Source organism: Megalobrama amblycephala, linkage group LG20 (assembly GCF_018812025.1).
Source record: "Megalobrama amblycephala isolate DHTTF-2021 linkage group LG20, ASM1881202v1, whole genome shotgun sequence".
NCBI classification, from domain to species: Eukaryota; Metazoa; Chordata; class Actinopteri; order Cypriniformes; family Xenocyprididae; genus Megalobrama; species Megalobrama amblycephala.
Genome location: NC_063063.1, coordinates 20,607,438 through 20,619,529, shown reverse-complemented (window position 1 = coordinate 20,619,529; position 12,092 = coordinate 20,607,438). Strand labels below are relative to the sequence as shown.

The 12,092-nt window shown below is 34.5% G+C and overlaps 1 protein-coding gene across 1 annotated transcript in view; it reads left to right on the top strand.

Annotated features, from left to right (window-relative positions):
- The first annotated feature begins 7,625 nt into the window (after positions 1–7,625).
- Positions 7,626–12,092, top strand: part of gpam (glycerol-3-phosphate acyltransferase, mitochondrial) — a 29,935-nt gene continuing 25,468 nt past the window's right edge. Inside the window, exon 1 of the mRNA XM_048169914.1 lies at positions 7,626–7,807. The gene's annotated coding sequence lies outside the window, so the exon portion shown is untranslated. The remainder of the gene's footprint in view (positions 7,808–12,092) is intronic.

The following is a 12,092-nucleotide window of genomic DNA, read 5'->3' as shown; positions in this document are numbered from 1 at the left end:
TTTTGCTTTACCACATTTTATTACATTTATCTTGTTTTAAGGATATTTCGAAAAATCTTAACGTTGCTAAAACAAACTGTGTAAATTAATAAAAAATATAATGAATAATAGTTAATATATCTTTTTTTTCCTTGGCAATTTATTTATTTTTACTTTTTCACTAGTTATCTTACAGAGTTAAGGTTATTAATTTCATTTATCTTGTTCTAAGGATTTTTTTATTTACCCAAAAACAAGAAAAATATACTCCTTAATTTTTGCAGTGTCGAAAAAAAAGCATATTAGGCCTTGATCATAACCAACTCATTTTTTATTTTTGAAAAAAAAGTAAGGTGATGTTACAGAGAGAAACAAAGAGTATGTCTTTTATCAATAACTTTTTATAAGATCAAAACATATACAGAGCCAAAATTTCCCAATTACAAGCACTAATGTAAAATGATCAGGTACAGATAGCAAAGGAACAGATATCCCACGTGATAAAATTATAGCACAGCAAAGGCTACTTTCACTTGTGCTCATTACCATGAGAATGAGAGCGACCATTGGGATACATTAGAGTGCAATGCCTGAGAGAAAACTATGGCAGATGCAAATCAACTCTGAGGCCCAGAGCCCAGGGACAGCTAGCGTTACCGCTGACTATGAAGAGCCTTCCAGGTGTTCAAGCTGTTCAGGTGTCCCGAGACTTCATTGTGTTACGTAATATCGGCTGTTCATGCCGCACCAGAAGCAATATTAAATATTTGTGCTATCTTTCATTCATTGTGAGGCTTCGAACAGACAATCACCTGCAAAGCACTCATTCTTGGCCTTTTATCATGCGTTTTAGAGCAATGCAAATTACTTTAGCCCCATTTGCAGAGGCACTTGCATCCTCTCGCTCTCCCAAAAAAAAAAAAAAAAAACATGGATTCAAGTCAGAATAAAATTTTACCCAGAAACAAAAGTTGTGTTTGCTGTTGCTCATATTTAGGGTTAGGGATTTGAACAAACTATTAAACTTTGGTGCTTAACACCAGGAAAATTATTTAAATTGAATGAGTTACCTAAATCAGATCTAGGGATCATCAGAATATATAGGAGTGGCTCTAAAGTTGGGCAAATAGGTAACCAACCCCTTTGAACAGAGGTTCTTAACCAGGAGGCCCACTAGGTGGCATCAGGATGACTTAAAGGGAAAGTTCACCCAAAAATGAAATTCTGTCATTATTTACTCTCCCTCAAGTTGTTATAAACCTGTATGTGTGTCTTTGTTCTGCTGAACACAAAAGAAGATATTTTGTAAAATGTGGGTAACCAAACAGTTGCTGGTCCCCACTGACTTCCATACTATGGAAAATAAATACTTTTTAATGGTTAATGGGGACCAGAAACATTTGGTTACCAACATTTTCCAAAAATTCTTTTGAACAAAGATGGACAAAGAAACTCATACTTGAGCGTAATGACAGAATTTTTATTTTTGGGTGAAAAAGCATTAAAATAAAACAAAACAACTAAAAATTTCAGATATTTCTTAATTTAACTGTCCACCTCAACAAGTGTTTTTTGTCTTTGAAAAGTTTGGAAGTACAGTTAGCCTAATTTTTAAAGTGTGATTTGTAGACCTGGAAAAATCACATAAATTAAAACATTAAATATTTATAACTGAATGCAGAGGCATTTATATAATGAATACATATATATATATATATATATATATATATATATATATATATATATATATACAGTACAGTCCAAAAGTTTGGAACCACTAAGATTTTTAATGTTTTTAAAAGAAGTTTCGTCTGCTCACCAAGGCTACATTTATTTAATTAAAAATACAGTAAAAACAGTAATATTGTGAAATATTATTACAATTTAAAATAACTGTTTTCTATTTGAATATATTTCACAAAGTAATTTATTCCTGTGATGGCAAAGCTGAATTTTCAGCATCATTACTCCAGTCTTCAGTGTCACATGATAAAAATATTTGTGTACAATATTTTTTTTCAGGATTATTTGATGAATAGAAAGTTCAAAAGAACAGTGTTTATCTGAAATCTAATCTTTTTTAACATTATAAATGTCTTTACTGCCACTTTTGATTGATTTAATGCATCCTTGCTGAATAAAAGTATTCATTTCTTTAATTTCTTTTCAAAAAAATAAAAATAAAAATTCTTACTGACCCCAAACTTTTGAACGGTAGTGTATAATGCTACAGAAGCTTTGTATTTCAGATAAATGCTGTTCTTTTGAACTTTCTATTCATCAAGGAATCCTGAAAAAAAAAAGTACACAACTGTTTTCAACATTGAAAATAATCATAAATGTTTATTGAGCAGCAAATCAGCATATTAGAATGATTTCTGAAGGATCATGTGACACTGAAGACTGGAGTAACGATGCCGAAAATTCAGCTTTGCATCACAGGAATAAATTACTTTGTAAAATATATTTAAATAGTACACAGTTATTTTAAATTGTAATAATATTTCACAATATTACTGTTTTTTACTGTATTTTTAATTAAATAAATGTAGCCTTGGTGAGCAGACGAAACTTCTTTTAAAAACATTAAAAATCTTAGTGGTTCCAAACTTTTGGACTGTACTATATATATATATATATATATATATATATATATATATATATTACAGCTATAAATAAATGTCATTTACTTAAAGTAGTAAATGCATTTATTTAATTTGGCATGAAAATATATTTTGGTTAAACACTCTTTTTTTGTCTTTTCTTAAAAAAGGGACAATAAATATTTAAAGGGGTGGTTCATTGCAATTTCGCTTTGTTAACTTTAGTTGTGTGATGTGATTTATTTAGATGTGAGCACTGAAAGTTCAATGCAAACTTTTAAAGAATTCTCTGTTTAAGGACAACAACAAACAACAAGCCTCTTCCCGGGTTGGTGACATCACTAACCCTAGAATTTACATAAACCCCGCCCCCGAGAACAGGCAACATAGGGGGTAAGGCCATTACAGTACTTAACACAAATGCAATAGCATGGCATAAAAGCAAGATGACAAAATGACAAGTCATAACCATAATTAAACTAAACTATACCTGTTCTATCTTCATGCAGCATATATTCTCTGGCTCTGTAGGCATCTACAGTTCCCACATGAGCGATTTATAGATTATCATGACAGAATATGCTAATCAATGACTTTAAGATAGTTAACTCCACATCAGCTACATAAATTCATCAACTAACCGTTCAGAAGCGTCCTGTTGCATTCTACATGTTGTCACTTCTTCTTGAGTCTCTCCATCATTGTCCGACTCTGGTTTGAACATAAAAGGCTGAACAGTTTCTGACATTTTCAGTGAGACTGAGGTAATTGGAGCTGCTAACATGAGCTCTTGAAACTCCGCCCTCTTTGTAGAAGCTCATTTGCATTTAAAGGGACAAACACAAAAATGAAGCGTTTTTGCTCATCCTCAAAATGTGACAAATTTAACATGCTATAAAATGATGTGTGGGGTATTTTGAGCTAAAACTTCACATACACACTCTGGGGACATCAGAGACTTATTTTACATCTTGTAAAAGTGGCATTACACCAGCCCTTTAAACAATGCATTATTTGAAAAAAGCTATATTTATAGCTTTACATCAGCACATAAAAGTTGAGATTAAAGCATCCCTGTTTGAAAACCACACAAGCAGTTACAGTATGTGGTTAACATCATTTGCATAAGCCTTCATCCCTCTACTCTGGACATCAAGGAGGGAAAAATCACTTTAGAGGGAAATACATCAATACATTTATTCACTCTTAATCTTGAAATTTAGCATCCTTGGCTTGTACAGATAAACTGCCATAGCTTGCAAAAGCAGACAAGAAGTGATGAGAAAGGGGAATGAGGCCTGATCTTGACTGTGACTGGCAGGGTCATATTTGCTGTTGACAGCACAGTAACAAAACTGAAGGCCCATTGACACAAGGAAAAAGGAACTACATTAATTTATTTATTTATTTATTTATTTTTTTTTTTTTGATAAGTGCTTGAAAGGGCAAAACTCCTGTCCTAGAAGGGTCCTTCATTGCCAAAAGTCAAAAGAGGCTAGATAAATGTCTATGATATTCTGGTTGCTATGATTTGAACCCATTTTAAGTCTATGGGATTTCATGGGATGAAAGTCCTACAGGTATTTGTAAGAGAGAATTCCACATTAAATATTATTTGTCCAGTGACAAGAAGTTTATGTCTTTGAAACCCAAACCTCCCTCTTCTCCAAAGACTACGAAATAAGAATAAATGTTGGTATACACACTAGCACAATTAAAGAGGAACGTGTCCAGAATATATATTCAGATGTTCTTGTTCCTTTGCGAATACACAATTAAGACCCAGCAGGATGTCTGGACAAGACTGCTTGGAGACATTAACACTGCATTCAGATTAGTAAATCATTTTCTTTAGAAGTTCTACCATGGAGCTTAATCTTTATCCAAAGATCAAGCACATGCAATGCTTCATTTAATGTGCAGTGATCATCCGCTAGGAGATGTAATCATATTGTAATCGTACACTAGAAGGCATTATATTAAGTAAAGTTCTGTTAGGCTATATTGTTTTAAGTTGTATATCTAAGCAGATAGCATTAATTAATAATTTAGCAACTAGTCGACTAAATTAATATGCATACCCTCATGAGATCCAACATATGATTTTGTCCACTGTAATCATTTTTTGTTTTTATTAATATCTCTGAAATGATACATGCCACTGCTTTAAAGGCTCAATCTCACACCCTCTCTCTAAACCCTGCCTTCTAAAGATTGTTTTCTGCAATAATCCAAAAGCCAATGGAAAAATCATTTTAGGTTTTTGATGAAGGAACCAGGATGACTAACTAACTTCAAGGTTTGGGGTGTAAGTAGTAGGTTGTGCAGTTTATGCTGCACAAAATGTCCAAGTATCGTCAAGTTATGTTTACCACGGACCTTATTTTACTCATGAATTGAAAAACCCCATTATAAAACCATATAATAAAATCTCGAGAAAACCAGTGGCTAATTAGTCTTCCGAATTTTGATGTCATACCTGCATCACTTTATAAAGTGGTGGAACTATGACGTCACTTTGTAGGCCAATCGGCAGTTAGCACACCACCACTAAGCTTCCGACAACTCTTTCAATCTTTATCTAAAGATATTTTCCCTGAAAGTTTGAATGAGAATACTTTGTGAGAAGTTTTTTCCTAACAAAATTCAAATGAAAATTCAAATGCTTAAAAAGATCAAATAATAAATCAAAATTTCAAAACAGCTGCTCAAATGATAAATCATTTTAAATAATAAATCAAACTCTCAAACGGCTGCTCAAATGATAAATCAAATGCTCAAATGCAATTTCATTTCCTCATTTGGGGAAGCATGAACTGTATCAAAAATCAAATTAAAACTAATTTGTTTTATCAACCCAGTTTAAATTGCAGTTAAAGATTTTGGATAGCTAGTTTGGCTTATATGTTTGGTGCAGAATGGCTGCGGTAGGGGGCCTAACCTCATATTCTTTCATAGGGCCCAAAAATGCTAGTGGCTCCCCTGATGATACGCAAAGGTTAGTGGTGTGGGGTAGGGGCATATTATACGCTAAAATGCATATCACATAATGCACGCCAACAAATTGTGTATCATGCCAAAACTGAATATTATATGCACGTCAAACACATGCATATCATATGCACGCCAAAATTTTGTTTCTGCAACATAGTTTATATTTCCATCTTGCAATGCTGCTGTTTTGGGTATTTTTTAAATATAAACACTTTGAGTTTTTTAATGGGTTAAGCAATATGATTGCTTAATAAATGGATGTATGGAGGCTTGTAATCAACGTTATAATAAACGTTCTATATAAGTTATTTTTTGGTTATTTAAAAATAACCACCCAGCAACATTCTGGGAACGTTATTTTTGGGTTGCAAAAAGAAAACCTAAAAAGAACGATCCCAGAATGTTATTATTTGATTCTCAAAAATAAATAAATAAATAAAAATACTAACATTAGGGGAACATTTTGTTTTTGCTGGGGCCCAGCTAAAAATGTTTGGTTGCCAGAATGTTAATTTTTGGTTCCCAGAATGTTCTTTTTTACAGTTTGTTTTTGGTTAGCCAGGAAAGTTTCCTTAATGGAAATAGAACGTTAGTTTTTGGTTTGTAGAACGTTATTCTAACATTCCCCTAACGTTATTTTAACATTTCTATAACGTAATACTAACGTTCTCTTAACCTTATTCTAACATTCCCCTAACGTTATTCTAACATTCCACTAACATTATTCTAACATTATTCTAACGTTATTTTAATGTTCCCCTAATGTTATTTTAATGTTCCCCTAACATTATTCTAACATTCTCCTAACGTTATTCTAACATTCCCTTAATGTTATTCTAACGTTCCCCAACGTTACTCTAATGTTATTCTAACATTCCTAGAACGTTATATTAACGTTCCCCTAATGATATTCTAATGTTATTCTAACGTTTCCCTAATGTTATTCTAACGTAACTCTAACGTTAGTCTAACATTATTCTAACATTATTATAATGTTCCCCTTTTGTTATTTTAACATTCCCTTAACATTATTCTAATGTTCCCCTAACATTATTATAACATTCCCCTAACATTATTTTAATGTTCCCCTAACGTTATTCTAACATTATTCTAACGTTATTTTAATGTTCCCCTAATGTTATTTTAACATTACCTTAACGTTATTCTAACGTTCCCCTAACATTATTATAACATTCCCCTAATGTTATTCTAACGTTCCTATAACGTTATTCTAACATTATTCTAACATTATTTTAACGTTCCCTTAACGTTATTCTAGCGTTTCCAACATTATTAAAACATTCCCATAATGTTATTCTAACGTTCCTATAATCTAATGCTATAATGTTCTCCTAATTTTATTCTAACATTCCCCTAACGTTTTTATAATGTTATTCTAACGTTCCCCTAACGTTATTCTAACATTATTCTAACGTTATTTTAACGTTCCCCAATGTTATTTTTAACGTTCCCCTAACGTTATTCTAACATTATTCTAACGTTATTTTAATGAAACAAGTGATCCAGTGTACGACGTTCTACAAACCATGCCCCTCTATCCCCCCCACACCCCCACACCCCACACCCGGGCCCCTCCTTCTTTCGGTACGTTCCGCGATCCATGAATACTGATGTATTTTATGTCATAGAATAAAACGTGAAAGTATCTTAAGCATGTGTTTACCTCAGACCTTTAACCAAAAACCCATCCAAAAAACCCTTTGACTTGTGCTAAAATGCTAACTCGCTTCCGGGTTTTGGCTTACAATCATAGTTCCACCACCACTCTATTGCTATGATTTCATGTGAGTGACAGGTTGTCATCAGAGAAGAGGGCACATGAAAAAAAAAAATAATGATGTGCACAGATAAATCTTTTATGAACTCCAATATTCCGTAAAAAAAGGAAAAAAGAATTGTCAATTTTGATTTCATGGTGACTTTAAACAATAGTAGGCGATCATAACCTTGTTAGCAGGGTTTCAACTTTTGCACATTCTATCTAACTACGACCCTTAGTGGTTCTATCAAGAATGACACCACTACCATGACAGCGTAGGGCAGGCGGAATAAACTCAGCTGTCATGCATATTTCCCCCTCTGTGCAGTATCTGGCAAGTGTGGTGCTGCCTGCCGGTTGTTGTGGGCAGTTTCAAGGACGAGAGCAAGTTCACAGTACGCTCAAGAGGGTAATTTCAACAGTGATGGCGCATCAAAGGCATTTTTCTGAGGTAAAACTTTTCTCTTTGCACACCACGCTTTGTCTTCGGATTTCGCTCAGTTTAATGCACAATGAGGGTGGGCGCAGGGGTTAGCAAGCTAGCATAAGGGAAAGGGGTTGTTCACTGAGTAAACCGATGCAGTAAACCGGCAAAACCACACGACTTTAAATCCAGATTAAAATATATGATGATTTGGGGTTGATGGCGTACGTAATGGCAAGTATTGTGTTTCTTATATAAATTTCACACAAAAAGCCCCAACTACTTAACGCCGTCGCTTTAATTAAAACACACAGTTGCAGTGGTTTGATATGCAGTGCTTTCAGGACGAAACGCCCTGACTGTGCAGCATGCGCTCAAGCTATTAGACTATTCTTGGCAGTTTGCTTGAGCTCAACGTGGTTGAGTTGACAAAGACTCAGTCAAAGGCATTCAGACTAGCATGCAGCTACAGTAGCGCGAGTCTCTGACACCAGCGGAGGCGCGTAACGTACATTCCTTTCAAAGGCGTTCAAGGTGTGAATATGGTACAAAACAGGCCCTGAAACTCTTATATATTCAATATTGTTTTAAGTCAAATTTTCAGTGAAAGGTGCTTAACCTTCAGAAGATGTTAATGGCCAACCTCAGGAGGTCAAACAAAAAATTATGTTGAGCTGTTTTATCTTTATTTTAATAGGGTTTGTTATTTTATGTTTAAAAGCGAATTATGTGATTTTTTTTTTTCTTCCCAAAATTAAATTGATACATACAACTGAAAAGTAAATAGAAAAAAACAAAAAAAAATACAAAGCTTAAATTTGAAGTTTTCACTTAGACTAATGAAACTCAAACCAAATGTTGTTTTGTAATTCGTGGGTCTGGTCAAAATCACAATTTAGATTGATACTAGTTTATTAAACTTATCTGTCATGTCATGACAACATGACATTGTCCCTCTAATGTTACAGGAATCCAAGGTCTTGCATATTTACACAGGACAGTTTTATTGACATTTGGTCTGACCAGTATTTTATTTGATGACTTTTTAATGTGCTGCTGATATAAGACTATAAATATAGTTTTTTGCCCCATGGTGCATTCCATTGAAATGTGCTGTGTAAAGTCTCTCTCACGGAAAGACACTAAATTATATAACTAAAAATGCGAAATTACATTTTAATGCCAAATTATGTGAGAGTGGATGTTGTTTACTAATTTAAATAAAATACATTTATTTAAGTTATATTATTATGAAGCTTAGCCTATTTTTAAATATAATTTTATATTTTATTTATTTAGATTTTTTTTATTATTATTGTTTGACTTTAGGTTTAAACTATTAGAGACATTTTCCTCAAATTGCTAGATTATTTTTGTTTAACTTAAAGTCGGCATGAAATAAATTCACCCTATTTGTTTTCTAAATGCATCTTATTGTGAACAATTCGTCTATGCAAATGTTTTTTTTTTTTTTTTTTCAATTTTTTTACTTCATAATGTTTAATCAGTCATAACTGTTTAAAAGTCATAACTGCGTCCTCCGGTAAAAATACCAGACTTCTCTCTGTTGACGTATACAGGACTTCTCCAATCATTTAATCCGCTAAAACTCCACCCCTTCAAGCTCGCGTTCATCTGCCTCCATTTTTTTAATGCAATGCCCACATCTCAAAATCCAATCAACAACCAATTCATAGAACCAAGTCCCTGGCCTACATTTGTTCTTTTTCTTTAATCCGTTACACTCAGATGTACTTCACAATACGAAAGAAAACATCCTATGCTACTTCCTTTTCATAGTGAATTTAAATATTAGGCTTCAGCAGTACCATGTTCAGTGAGCATGACATGTTTTCATTTTAAACGTATCCATTCTGATTTCCCCTCTGATATTCTAACTATAGTCTAACTATATATTAACCAAGTTATAAAGGTATTCATTATTCTGTTATCCTTCCGGCATAATGTGAAATTCCATGACCTGTCTTTTTGACTACTGATTGACAAATTAATACTTAAACTTCTGAATAATATAGGTTTTTCATGGAGTATGTATGTTGTTATGATTCAGATTATTTCAATACAATGTTTGATTACCATTGCCTTGTTTTACAGTTCAGATGAACAGATTGCGAGACAGATTAACCCACTGGCCCGCATTGCTGGTGGATTTACTCATCCGATTCAATTATGTTTAAAAGCTAGTGGCAGCTACTCAGGCTTACAGCACCATTGACATGGTTTGTGTGTTTGTTGACAGTTAGATGCCCATTTTTTATGGCGTCACCAACTGTATAAGAAAATGCTCTAATCCGTATTTAAAACAAGCTGCATGGCTCGAATCTGGCACATAGTAGATGACCTTAGTTGTTGTGAAGCCAGTAAGGACCGCTTTAAAAATGTAGATAATACAGGATTTTTTCAGACAAGGTCCATTCAGCAACTTTTTAAAGTCTTACAGCCACTCCAGGGCCATTTTTCACTTTGTCTCTCTAAGCAGGTCTCCTTTCTGCAAGCTTTGACATCCAGCCAGAAAACGCGGTCTTCTCTTCTCCTTTCTCATCACTGTTCTGGTCGCCAATTGGTGTAGATCACATCAGACAATGCAGGCAGGGCTTCCAGAGTTCAATGAACTCTCGTTTGGCAACTGCGTTATACCTCTCTCTCTTTTTCTCCCCGGGCTCGTTCAGCATGTGCTCTGCGTCTTTCTTGGGGTTGTTATTCATTGTGAAAGAGATTATCCCATCTTTTCCCCCCTTTTCTCTTGCCAGCTTGGTTTGCTCCAGTCATTCATTCAAAGACCCACTCTTCTGCTGACCCACTTCCACCCTAATGAAAGCAATGTGATTGAGTGGTCTTAATTACATTACAGTCAGCCAAGATCTGGACAAATGTGATTAAAAAGGCAACTTATAATATACTTTTTATCACTTTTTTAGTTTTCAAGCAGTTAGTAAACAATTTTGTGGGACATTCACAAGTTTTAGAGGGGGATATCTTTAAGAGACAGTTATGACAAGAGATGCACAATATATATGTTTCTTATTGGTTGCTATTAGGATTATTTAAAAGTTTATTGATAATAGTCTATATTGGATATTTAATTGTGCATGCTAATTTGCACAAATTTTAAGTTTTAGATTACTGCTGTAATCTAATGCTCAATTAAAACATTACAGTTAGGGCTGGGACAATATATAGATGCATTGCGAATCAAGAAATGATTCTGTATCGGTTCTGATATTTTCAGAATGTATCACGATTCTCTCTCAAATTGATTCTGAGCTTAGTTTTTAACAGCAGATGGCGCTGCTTGCTTTAGAAACAGCCGTACTCTGCTTCCTTCCAATTCCTTACACACACCATTTGAACCTTCTATAAAACAATCAATTCAACAATTCATAAAGTACAGGTTGAAGTAAATTACAAGAATGTTTCCAGTGGGCCGTTTACTTAAATTTCACATCATAAAAGCATTCTGAGGTGCAAATATATTCTCAGACTCAGCCAAACGCACGAGCGCTCTTCAGCACTCTTCTTTGTGAGCATTTGAGTGTGCAGTTAAAAACTAGTGTAGAGTGCCATCTGCTGTTAAAAACTACACTCAGAATTTGATTTGAGAGAGAAACGCGATGCATTCAGAAAATATCAGAATCGATCCACGAATTGACTTATTGTCGGCGCCGATAGCCTAGTGGTTAGTGCGCCAACACGTGGCGCAAATGCGTTCACGGCGACCCTAGTTCGATTTTCGTCTCTAGGTCCTTTGTCAATCCTGCCCCCTCTCTCTGCCCAATGCTTTCCTGTCTGCTCTCTACTGTCCTATCTGAATAAAGGCACAAAAGGCCATAAATATAACTTAAAAAACCAAAAATAATAATTGACTTATTGTTATTAGTCAGAATATTTGATATTGGGATGGGCTCTTTTGATTTGGGCCAGTAAGCAACTATGTAGAACACCCTAGCAACTGCATAGCAAAAAGCTAAAAACATCTTACACCGTGTTTACTCCAGACACGACCGTTGACGCATCGCATGCGCGAAACTGCTAGAAGCTGTATAAATGATGCGACAAAACAACCGTTGCAAATAGGGCTGCACGATATATCGCATGAGATTGCCACGCGCATTTTGTCAGTAAAGCCGGTTCCCTGATTACCGCTAAATCGCCATCACCTGCTTTCAAATGGAGCGGCATTTAATAGACAGAACCGTAGTTCACTGACAAGCCACACAATATCGCGTTCATTATCGAAGGCGATTCATCTGCTATATGAATGCGATATTGCGTAGCTTGTCAGTGATCTACG